Genomic DNA, 12,832 nt, shown 5'->3' with positions numbered 1-12,832 from the left:
ATGACCACCGGGGACCAGGCTCTCCCTTCGTCCCCGGGTACCCACACTTAAGCACCCCCACACGGGCTACACACCCTTGGTTCAGCCCCCTGGAGGTCCGTGCCCTTGGTACTATACCATGGAAGTCCGTGCCCTTGGTACTCTGACTGGAGTACCAAGGGAACGGCCCAGCACACCACAGAGGCTCGCGCCGGCCCTGGCCCACCTTTCGTCCCCGGGTACCCACACTTAAGCACCCCCACACGAGCTACACACCCTTGGTGCAGCCCTCTGGAAGTCCGTGCCCTTGGTACTCTGAGCCACTTTAAAAGATAAAAAGCACCAGGACCCCAAGGCCCTGGCTCCCCTGTCCCCTACACCACACTTGGAGGCAGGGCCCTTGCCCTCCACTGGCTGCCCCCGCGCCCAATGTACTCCATAACCGAAGAAGAGAGGGGGACCCGGAGGCCGGCCTACTAGGGTAACAGGTTTAATTTAGAGCCGGGGCTCTGGACCACAAATACCTACAACCCCGCAGTGCGCAGGAGCCTTCGAAGCTGGATGAAACCAGAACGGGGCCCTACGATGGCGGTGACCAGCCAGTTGATAGCAAAGTGAGCCCTGGACAGGCGCTGCATTTGACAAACTCAGAGACGAGGAAGAGACCGGAGTCCGACCAAATATATCATCTGGCGCTGTGTCCAGCGTGAGAGTGAGCCAGCTCAAATCAGGACCACAAATGCCTACAACCCCGCAGTGCGCAGGAGCCTTCGAAGCTGGATGAAACCAGAACGGGGCCCTACGATGGCGGTGACCAGCCAGTTGATAGCAAAGTGAGCCCTGGACAGGCGCTGCATTTGACAAACTCAGAGACGAGGAAGGGACCGGAGTCGGACAAAATATATCATCTGGCGCTGTGTCCAGCGTGAGGGTGAGCCAGCGCAAATCAGGACCACAAATGCCTACAACCCCGCAGTGCGCAGGAGCCTTCGAAGCTGGATGAAACCAGAACGGGGCCCTACGATGGCGGTGACCAGCCAGTTGATAGCAAAGTGAGCCCTGGATAGGCGCTGCATTTGACAAACTCAGAGACGAGGAAGGGACCGGAGTCGGACCAAATATATCATCTGGCGCTGTGTCCAGCGTGAGGGTGAGCCAGCGCAAATCAGGACCACAAATGCCTACAACCCCGCAGTGCGCAGGAGCCTTCGAAGCTGGATGAAACCAGAACGGGGCCCTTCGATGGCGGTGACCAGCCAGTTGATAGCAAAGTGAGCCCTGGACAGGCGCTGCATTTGACAAACTCAGAGACGAGGAAGGGACCGGAGTCGGACCAAATATATCATCTGGCGCTGTGTCCAGCGTGAGGGTGAGCCAGCGCAAATCAGGACCACAAATGCCTACAACCCCGCAGTGCGCAGGAGCCTTCGAAGCTGGATGAAACCAGAACGGGGCCCTACGATGGCGGTGACCATCCAGTTGATAGCAAAGTGAGCCCTGGACAGGCGCTGCTTTTTACAAACTCAGAGACGAGGAAGGGACCGGAGTCGGACCAAAAATATGCGCCGGCCCTGCCCCCCGCCCCGCGCAGAGCCATCGGACACGTTGAGGCTGAAGGGGACTGGCGCAGAGCCCTTGGGCCCAGGGGCTAAGCGCAGCCATCATCCTTCAAGCCGCGCCTCCTGCTGCGCAGGGGTGAGTGACAGTGGGCCCGGACTGTGGTTCCGTCGGACGCGTTGAGGCTGAAGGAGACTGGCGCAGAGCCCCTGTAACAGGGGCTAAGCGCAGCCATCATCCTCCAAGCCGCGCGTCCTTAAGTGCGGGGGTGAGTGACAGTGGGCCTGGACTGTTGTTCCACCGGACGCGTTGAGGCTGAAGGGGACTGGTGCAGAGCCCCTGTGCCAGGGGCTAAGCGCAGCCATCATCCTCCAAGCCGCGCGTCTTTCTGCGCAGGGGTGAGTGACAGTGGACCCGGACTGTGTTCCCACCGGACGCGTTGAGGCTGAAGGGGACTGGCTCAGAGCCCCTGGCACAGGGGCTAAGCACAGCCATCATCCTTCAAGCCGCGCGTCCTTCAGTGCGGGGGTGAGTGACAGAGGGCCTGGACTGTTGTTCCACCGGACGCGTTGAGGCTGAAGGGGACTGGTGCAGAGCCCCTGTGCCAGGGGCTAAGCGCAGCCATCATCCTCCAAGCCGCGCGTCCTTCTGCGCAGGGGTGAGTGACAATGGACCCGGACTGTGGTTCCGTCGGACGCGTTGAGGCTGAAGGAGACTGGCGCAGAGCCCCTGTAACAGGGGCTAAGCGCAGCCATCATCCTCCAAGCCGCGCGTTCTTCAGTGCGGGGGTGAGTGACAGTGGGCCTGGACTGTTGTTCCACCGGACGCGTTGAGGCTGAAGGGGACTGGTGCAGAGCCCCTGTGCCAGGGGCTAAGCGCAGCCATCATCCTCCAAGCCGCGCGTCCTTCTGCGCAGGGGTGAGTGACAGTGGACCCGGACTGTGTTCCCACCGGACGCGTTGAGGCTGAAGGGGACTGGCTCAGAGCCCCTGGCACAGGGGCTAAGCACAGCCATCATCCTTCAAGCCGCGCGTCCTTCAGTGCGGGGGTGAGTGACGGTCCCATCTCCGGAGACAAGGGGCCAGGCGCAGGGGAAGCCAGTCAGACTGACGCCCCGCGCCTGGTGGGACCTCTGTCTCGGCCTCGCTTCCAACGTGTCCGGCGTGAGGTTAGCCGGAGCAAACCACAGCCGCAAAATGTAAACAAACCCGCAGTGCGCAGGAGCCTTCGAAGCTGGATAAAACCAGAACGGGGCCCTACGATGGCGGGTCTTGAGTGCCAATAGACCAAGCTCCTTGTCTGGTATACATAGAACCATGATTTGTACCATTTTCATGGTTGATTCATGGATGATCCCTGCTCCGCCTCACGCGAGTTCGAGACCGGCTGGGTGTCCTTTTATCCATGAGGCACTGCACTGCCTCCGGCAGCCGAGTTCGGGGCCCGGTGAGGGCTCCAGGCTCCAGGGGCTCCGACCCGGAGCCTCCGACCCGCAGAAGGTGCTCCCTGGCCGGGCAAAGTCTGGCCGTGTGCGGGGTGGATGGCCCTGGGTCTGGGCGGCGCTAAGATCACGGAGCGGGTCACCTCCGCGTACAGCCCGTGGTCAGCGTGACACTGTGCTCTGCCCCGAGCAATCAGAGCAAACAGGAAGCTTCTGGAAGTGCCCGGGAGTCTGGTAAAATCAAGCCGAAAATAGACCCTCTCATGCCGGGTCTGAGCGGCGCTTAGAGCTCGGAGGAGCGCGGGAGCGCGGTGCTCCATTCAGAGGCTCCGTGATTCGCCTTACAACCAGCGGTCACCTCCGCGTACAGCCCGTGGTCAGCGTGACACTGTGCTCTGCCCCGAGCAATCAGAGCAAACAGGAAGCTTCTGGAAGTGCCCGGGAGTCTGGTAAAATCAAGCCGAAAATAGACCCTCTCATGCCGGGTCTGAGCGGCGCTTAGAGCGCGGAGGAGCGCGGGAGCGCGGTGCTCCATTCAGAGGCTCCGTGATTCGCCTTACAACCAGCGGTCACCTCCGCGTACAGCCCGTGGTCAGCGTGACACTGTGCTCTGCCCCGAGCAATCAGAGCAAACAGGAAGCTTCTGGAAGTGCCCGGGAGTCTGGTAAAATCAAGCCGAAAATAGACCCTCTCATGCCGGGTCTGAGCGGCGCTTAGAGCGCGGAGGAGCGCGGGAGCGCGGGAGCGCGGTGCTCCATTCAGAGGCTCCGTGATCCGACGCTCACCTCCGCACCTCCGAACCATGACTTGACATTACGGCTGTGAAGGAGCCCTGGAAGCTGGATAAAACCAGAACGGGGCCCATCGATCGCGGTTCTCGTGTGCCCGTCAAACGAGCTCCTTGCCCAGTAGCCGCACAACCAGGAAATGTACCTGTTTCGATTGCGAAAAACGTCATTCTCAAAAACCGCCCATCAATAATGTTCTGAATGTAAACCTTTAAAGGTTTGTGTGGGCCTGGAGTGGATTTGGTGTATATGATGTGTGAGTTGACAATACTTATGCTTATAATGGCATTGAATATGCGATGATACCATTTCCGGGACCTGTGTGGAAAGAGGTATGTCTTCATCCTCTGGTCAGCAGTGTCCACTCCACCCATGTAGGCGTTGTACTGGTCGACACATACAGGTCTTTTGATGTCACGGAAGCCAGTGTCATCTGTCTTGGACCGGATCCTCCTCTGAACACAATCATTTCCATGGACTGTGGACAACATGGTGAGACGTTTAGTATCGTGCCAAGCACAAGCCAGGAGTTTTCCCTTTCTGCAAAAAACTGGGTCATCTCCTTTTTTCAGCTGTAAGACACTTTTACCAAGGCATTTTGGCATCCCCAACCTGGTAATCCTTACCGTCCCACACAGTCCAGTTTCCAAATCTGCTAATTCATTTGCAATTACAGGCGAGGTATAGTAACTGTCCATGTAAATCTCGTGTCCTTTGCCCGTAAAGGGAGAAACCAACTCACGGACAACTGCGTGTGTTGCACTGATGTTGCTTGCATTATTTTTGTACTGTCCAGTGTGCATTGACCAGCGCAAAACATACCCTGAACAGCTTTCACTCAGGGCATACACTCTATAGCCATATTTGTCAGGTTTATTCGGAGAGTAACATTTTAGTGAAGATCTCCCCTTGAAAGCTATTGTCATTTCATCTAAAGAAAGCTCCTTGATTGGACTGTAAACTGCTGCAAATTTGGGAATAATCAAATCTATTATTGGGCGGACTTTGAACAGTTTATCGTGCCCGGGCTCGCCTGTTCTCACATAATCATTATTGTTGACAAAATGAAAGAACGAAAGAATGATTTCAAATCTGTTTCTTGACATTACATTTCCAAATCCAGGCGTTTGTGTAAGCCAAAATGTTCCCCAGTAATCCTCGATTTCAGGTTTCTCAACAAGGCCCATGGAGAGATGCAAAGCGAAGAAAGCTTTCATTTCGGTGACTGATACATCATACCACTCAAGAAATCTTGAATGTGGCTTCAGAATCATAGGTGCCATACACTGATGTGAATATCTATTTGTCTCATCAGTAATGAAAGTCCAAAACTGATCGGTCAGAAAGAGTGACAGAATATCAAATGGATTAGCATCCGTCAGATCCATCTCTCCTGTGTAGCCAACTGGGTCTTCAAAAGGTTTGATCCATGCCTCAAATACCTCGACCTCTCTCAGCATGTCCCAGCTCTCATCCACCGGGCAAGTTTTACTGCAGCCACTGGTTCCACTGGTTCCTCGCCTCCGTCTGTCCTTTGCACCTGTCCGTTGTTTCGAAGTCCCTTCATCTCCACTTGGAAATCCATCGTCACTCTTGGGGAGATAATACCCTTCAGAGTCAGAATCTGCTGTAAATTGCATGCCACGTGTACTTCCTCCAGCCATTTTTTTCCTTACCGGATCTGCCCTAGATAATACCTGGCTAATAAGAGGAAGTTGCACCGAACCGACCAATGACTGAAGTGATTCATTTTCTACTATTATTTCATTAATTTCCTTGTACGGTAAAGTTGCATTTCTGCGACTTTGGCGCTTAAAGGGTTATTAACCCGCTTTGTCATTAGCAGGTCCAGAGTGTGCCCTTTGCCCTTGGTGGGGCCACTCAGGTGCTGAGTAAGACCAAAGCTTCTGAGGACAGCACCAAGCTCTTTAGAAGAAGACGAGGTTGAGCGGGGCGTGAAGGAAGGAAGGAACAGTCACTCACGTACGGGAAACTCCTACCAAGCAGTGGCCAGCCTATAGCACACTGGGATTCTGTGGTAATTGAACCAAGTTTAGCAGTTCCTTTCATCAGTTAATAACACAAGCAGGCTTTCCTATTTACCAATGTAGATAACAGGGGTTACAACAGTGACTCTGGTGGGTCTCGAACTCACAGCCTTTGAATGCCTTTGCAACTTTTGTCTGATTCCCCTTTTTCACAAAAGCAAAACAGTCATCCGAAAACGGTCTACATCAATCATTCCTTACCATCAAACTGAGAAACAAGGAGTGAAAAGAGTGCATTTGCTCTGTTTATTCAGGGATACTGTTCAATCTCTAATTGCAAAATAGCTCTTTCGGGTGATATGTTTTTCTGTACATGTAAACAACTGATTTGCTTGATAGGCTATCATGAAGGCACTGCTGGGATTTACTAGACAGGCACTTTGACCAACTAAGCCACAGCGCCTCTAAAATGTTACTCCAACCTGTTTCAGGTAGATAGATATTCAGCAAACAATGTTACCTCGTGGATTTTGCCTGCGATAGCTCTTCCAAAATAGCTTGCCATCCCTGTGTGGGCTCGAACCACCAACCTCCCGGTTAACAGCCAAGCGCACTGGCCAATTGCGCCGCAGAGACATCCAGCCAAGTCAATAAAATATTTGCGACTCGACAAGCCGCAACATCTTTTTTTTTTTAAAGCGAGCCAGCAACATTCGAAAGTTCAGCCCCTGTCCAATCAACTGTGTTTAATGGAGAGCGAGGGCATCAATCTTTCTACCTTTGAGCTAAATCCCCTGTACCAATGTAGCTATAAAAAAAACTGGAAGTCTTTCAATCAATCAACTCTCGCCAATTTATTGCGCACTCAATATACTGCAGTTAATCTGGATATTGAGGAAAAATTGCAAGATAATGTTATTTGATATAATGCCGATGTATTTGCTTACTTTTTCAAGCACACTTGGCAATAAACCTCGTTCAGCAGTGCCTTTTATCAGATAGTAAAGCGCGCAGACTTTCCATTGTAAAAAACAAAAATGTTCTCTCACCATTAGCGACTCTGGTGGGACTCCAACCCACAACCTTTGAAAGCCCTTGCAACTAATGTCTAGAAGTCCAATGCGCTATCCATTGCGCCCATACATCCTCGTGTGATGCTCATTTCCACAAACGCAAAACACGGTTTTCATCCAAAATGGGTCTACGTCAGTCATTCCTTGCCAACAAACTGAGAATCAAAAAGTGAAAAGAGTGCAGTTAATCTGTGTGTGCAGGGATACTTTTCCATCTCTTATTCCAATTTGTAACAGCAGCGCATTTTCTGTCATTGTAAATAATTTGCACGCCTGAATGGACAACTGTAACCCTCTCCATAGCCCGGTATACATTATATCTCAACAGGAACATCCATCTCCATGACAATAAAACAGCAGAACCTTGGCCCATCTTCAAAGGACTCTTAGCCGCACACCTCCGACACCTCCACATGGCAGCAGAGCACCGGTTCGTCCCCCACAACACCCTGATTCACCTTATACCCTCTGGAAACCTGGACATCATCTTCTGACCCCGGCATCACCCCCCATCATTGAAGAAAGTTTGAAGAATGATTGTGTGTTTGATTTTCTGTAATTTTTTGTCTCTTCTCCCCCTGCCCTTGTGTATCCCATTCCCTTGCACTTGTGTGTGATGTTTGTCTGTACAATTATGTAAATATATGTAAATACTTGTAAGATGTTTTTGATAATAAAAGATAAAAAAAATAAAATAATGGACAACTGAGTAGTAGTAGTAGGTTTGAGATGGGCCGGTAATTATTTAGCACTGTGGCATCAAGACTGCTCTACTTTAAGAGCGGCTTAATGACCGCAGTTTTAAGGCTCTTGGGAATATTCCAGATCCAAGCAACATGTTCACTTTTTGAGTGATTGGAGCCAACAGACTGCTCACTGTAGACTTTAAAAATCTAGTAGGCAATGCATAAAGGCAGCATGTAGTGGAACTCAGACTTGTGGTGATTTCTTGGACAGTTTTGTCAGCCACAAATGCAAAATGGGTTAACTCCAGTTGTCTAGCTGGCTGCGTGCTTGTTATCTGCAAATAATGGTATTTTTAATGTTCTGAACTGAGTCTGAGACTGCAAACTCATTGCACCTGGAGAAATACAGAAACCATCAGACAAAGTAACATTTACCACACTGTAATTTGAAATGTTAACCCGCTTTGTCATTAGCAGGTCCAGAGTGTGCCCTTTGCCCTTGGTGGGGCCACTCAGGTGCTGAGTAAGACCAAAGCTTCTGAGGACAGCGCCAAGCTCTTTAGAAGAAGACAAGGTTGAGCGGGGCGTGAAGGAAGGAAGGAACAGTCACTCACGTACGGGAAACTCCTACCAAGCAGTGGCCAGCCTATAGCACACTGGGATTCTGTGGTAATTGAACCAAGTTTAGCAGTTCCTTTCATCAGTTAATAACACAAGCAGGCTTTCCTATTTACCAATGTAGATAACAGGGGTTACAACAGTGACTCTGGTGGGTCTCGAACTCACAGCCTTTGAATGCCTTTGCAACTTTTGTCTGATTCCCCTTTTTCACAAAAGAAAACAGTCATCCGAAAACAGTCTACATCAATCATTCCTTACCATCAAACTGAGAAACAAGGAGTGAAAAGAGTGCATTTACTCTGTTTATTCAGGGATACTATTCAATCTCTAATTGCAAAATAGCTCTTTCGGGTGATATGTTTTTCTGTACATGTAAACAACTGATTTGCTTGAAAGGCTATCATGAAGGCACTGCTGGGATTTACTAGACAGGCACTTTGACCAACTAAGCCACAGCGCCTCTAAAATGTTACTCCAACCTGTTTCAGGTAGATATTCAGCAAACAATGTTACCTCGTGGATTTTGCCTGCGATAGCTCTTCCAAAATAGCTTGTCGTCCCTGGGTGGGCTCGAACCACCAACCTCCCAGGTAACAGCCGAGCGTCCCGGCCAATTTCGCCACAGAGACATCCAGCCCAGTCAATAAAATATTTGCGACTGGACAATCCACAACATCTTTTTTTTTTAAAGCGAGCCAGCAACATTCGAAAGTTCAGCCCCTGTCCAATCAACTGTGTTTAATGGAGAGCGAGGGCATCAATCTTTCTACCTTTGAGCTAAATCCCCTGTACCAATGTAGCTATAAAAAAAACTGGAAGTCTTTCAATCAATCAACTCTCGCCAATTTATTGCGCACTCAATATACTGCAGTTAATCTGGATATTGAGGAAAAATTGCAAGATAATGTTATTTGACATAATGCTGATGTATTTGCTTACTTTTTCAAGCACACTTGGCAATAAACCTCGTTCAGCAGTGCCTTTTATCAGATAGTAAAGCGCGCAGACTTTCCATTGTAAAAAACAAAAATGTTCTCACACCATTAGGAACTCTGGTGGGACTCCAACCCACAACCTTTGAAAGCCCTTGCAACTAACGCCTAGAAGTCCAATGCGCTATCCATTGCGCCACAGATCCCATACATCCTTGCGTGATGCTCATTTCCACAAACGCAAAACACGGTTTTCATCCAAAATGGGTCTACGTCAGTCATTCCTTGCCAACAAACTGAGAATCAAAAAGTGAAAAGAGTGCAGTTAATCTGTGTGTGCAGGGATACTTTTTCATCTCTTATTCCAATTTGTAACAGCAGCGCATTTTCTGGCATTGTAAATAATTTGCACGCCTGAATGGACAACTGTAACCCTCTCCATAGCCCGGTATACATTATATCTCAACAGGAACATCCATCTCCGTGACAATAAAACAGCAGAACCTTGGCCCATCTTCAAAGGACTCTTAGCCGCACACCTCCGACACCTCCACATGGCAGCAGAGCACCGGTTCATCACCCACCTCGTCCCCCACAACACCCTGATCCACCTTATACCCTCTGGAAACCTGAACATCATCTTCTGATCCCGGCATCACCTCCCCAACCACGGCATCACCCCCCATCACTGAAGAAAGTTTGAAGAATGATTGTGTGTTTGATTTTCTGTAATTTTTTGTCTCTTCTCCCCCTGCCCTTGTGTATCCCATTCCCTTGCACTTGTGTGTGATGTTTGTCTGTACAATTATGTAAATATATGTAAATACTTGTAAGATGTTTTTGATAATAAAAGATAAAAAAAATTAAATAATGGACAACTGAGTAGTAGTAGTAGGTTTGAGATGGGCCGGTAATTATTTAGCACTGTGGCATCAAGACTGCTCTTCTTTAAGAGCGGCTTAATGACCACAGTTTTAAGGCTCTTGGGAATATTCCAGATCCAAGCAACATGTTGACTTTTTGAGTGATTGGAGCCAACAGACTGCTCACCGTAGACTTTAAAAATCTAGTAGGCAATGCATAAAGGCAGCATGTAGTGGAACTCAGACTTGTGGTGATCTCTTGGACAGTTTTGTCAGCCACAAATGCAAAATGGGTTAACTCCAGTTGTCTAGCTGGCTGCGTGCTTGTTATCTGCAAATAATGGTATTTTTAATGTTGTGAACTGAGTCTGAGACTGCAAACTCATTCCACCTGGAGAAATACAGAAACCATCAGACAAAGTAACATTTATCACACTGTAATTTGAAATGTTAACCCGCTTTGTCATTAGCAGGTCCAGAGTGTGCCCTTTGCCCTTGGTGGGGCCACTCAGGTGCTGAGTAAGACCAAAGCTTCTGAGGACAGCGCCAAGCTCTTAAGAAGAAGACAAGGTTGAGCGGGGCGTGAAGGAAGGAAGGAACAGTTACTCACGTACGGGAAACTCCTACCAAGCAGTGGCCAGCCTATAGCACACTGGAATTCTGTGGTAATTGAACCAAGTTTAGCAGTTCCTTTCATCAGTTAATAACACAAGCAGGCTTTCCTATTTACCAATGTAGATAACAGGGGTTACAACAGTGACTCTGGTGGGTCTCGAACTCACAGCCTTTGAATGCCTTTGCAACTTTTGTCTGATTCCCCTTTTTCACAAAAGCAAAACAGTCATCCGAAAACGGTCTACATCAATCATTCCTTACCATCAAACTGAGAAACAAGGAGTGAAAAGAGTGCATTTACTCTGTTTATTCAGGGATACTGTTCAATCTCTAATTGCAAAAGAGCTCTTTCGGGTGATATGTTTTTCTGCACATGTAAACAACTGATTTGCTTGAAAGGCTATCATGAAGGCACTGCTGGGATTTACTAGACAGGCACTTTGACCAACTAAGCCACAGCGCCTCTAAAATGTTACCCCAACCTGTTTCAGGTAGATATTCAGCAAACAATGTTACCTCGTGGATTTTGCCTGCGATAGCTCTTCCAAAATATCTTGTCGTCCCTGGGTGGGCTCAAACCACCAACCTCCCGGTTACCAGCCGAGCGCACTGGCCAATTGCGCCACAGAGACATGCAGCCCAGTTGACAAAATATTTGCGACTTGACAAGCCGCAACATCTTTTTTTTTTTTAAAGCGAGCCAGCAACATTCGAAAGTTCAGCCCCTGTCCAATCAACTGTGTTTAATAGAGAGCGAGGGCATCAATCTTTCTACCTTTGAGCTAAATCCCCTGTACCAATGTAGCTATAAAAAGACTGGAAGTCTTTCAATCAATCGACTCTCACCAATTTATTGCGCACTCAATATACTGCAGTTAATCTGGATATTGAGGAAAAATTGCAAGATAATGTTATTTGACATAATGCCGATGTATTTGCTTACTTTTTCAAGCACACTTGGCAATAAACCTCCTTCAGCAGTGCCTTTTATCAGATAGTAAAGCGCGCAGACTTTCCATTGTAAAAAACAAAAATGTTCTCACACCATTAGGAATTCTGGTGGGACTCCAACCCACAACCTTTGAAAGCTCTTGCAACTAACGCCTAGAAGTCCAATGCGCTATCCATTGCGCCACAGATCCCATACATCCTTGCGTGATGCTCATTTCCACAAACGCAAAACACGGTTTTCATCCAAAATGGGTCTACGTCAGTCATTCCTTGCCAACAAACTGAGAATCAAAAAGTGAAAAGAGTGCAGTTAATCTGTGTGTGCAGGGATACTTTTCCATCTCTTATTCCAATTTGTAACAGCAGCGCATTTTCTGTCATTGTAAATAATTTGCACGCCTGAATGGACAACTGTAACCCTCTCCATAGCCCGGTATACATTATATCTCAACAGGAACATCCATCTCCGTGACAATAAAACAGCAGAACCTTGGCCCATCTTCAAAGGACTCTTAGCCGCACACCTCCGACACCTCCACATGGCAGCAGAGCACCGGTTCATCACCCACCTCGTCCCCCACAACACCCTGATCCACCTTATACCCTCTGGAAACCTGAACATCATCTTCTGATCCCGGCATCACCTCCCCAACCACGGCATCACCCCCCATCACTGAAGAAAGTTTGAAGAATGATTGTGTGTTTGATTTTCTGTAATTTTTTGTCTCTTCTCCCCCTGCCCTTGTGTATCCCATTCCCTTGCACTTGTGTGTGATGTTTGTCTGTACAATTATGTAAATATATGTAAATACTTGTAAGATGTTTTTGATAATAAAAGATAAAAAAAATTAAATAATGGACAACTGAGTAGTAGTAGTAGGTTTGAGATGGGCCGGTAATTATTTAGCACTGTGGCATGAAGACCGCTCTTCTTTAAGAGCGGCTTAATGACCACAGTTTTAAGGCTCTTGGGAATATTCCAGATCCAAGCAACATGTTGACTTTTTGAGTGATTGGAGCCAACAGACTGCTCACCGTAGACTTTAAAAATCTAGTAGGCAATGCATAAAGGCAGCATGTAGTGGAACTCAGACTTGTGGTGATCTCTTGGACAGTTTTGTCAGCCACAAATGCAAAATGGGTTAACTCCAGTTGTCTAGCTGGCTGCGTGCTTGTTATCTGCAAATAATGGTATTTTTAATGTTCTGAACTGAGTCTGAGACTGCAAACTCATTGCACCTGGAGAAATACAGAAACCATCAGACAAAGTAACATTTATCACACTGTAATTTGAAATGTTAACCCGCTTTGTCATTAGCAGGTCCAGAGTGTGCCCTT

The 12,832-nt window shown here is 48.5% G+C and overlaps 1 non-coding gene across 1 annotated transcript; it reads right to left on the bottom strand.

Annotated features, from left to right (window-relative positions):
- Nucleotides 1-11,101: 11,101 nt before the first annotated feature.
- trnat-ggu (transfer RNA threonine (anticodon GGU)) lies at nucleotides 11,102-11,175 on the bottom strand. The gene has a single exon. It is a non-coding gene; the product is annotated as a tRNA-Thr (tRNA).
- Nucleotides 11,176-12,832: the final 1,657 nt, after the last annotated feature.

This window comes from Eucyclogobius newberryi, unplaced genomic scaffold, assembly GCF_026437365.1.
Source record: "Eucyclogobius newberryi isolate DKJ021-1_F unplaced genomic scaffold, fEucNew1.0.hap1 SCAF_41, whole genome shotgun sequence".
NCBI lineage: Eukaryota > Metazoa > Chordata > Actinopteri > Gobiiformes > Gobiidae > Eucyclogobius > Eucyclogobius newberryi.
The sequence above is the reverse complement of the archived record's forward strand: the minus strand, read 5'-3'. Positions and strand labels throughout refer to the sequence as shown.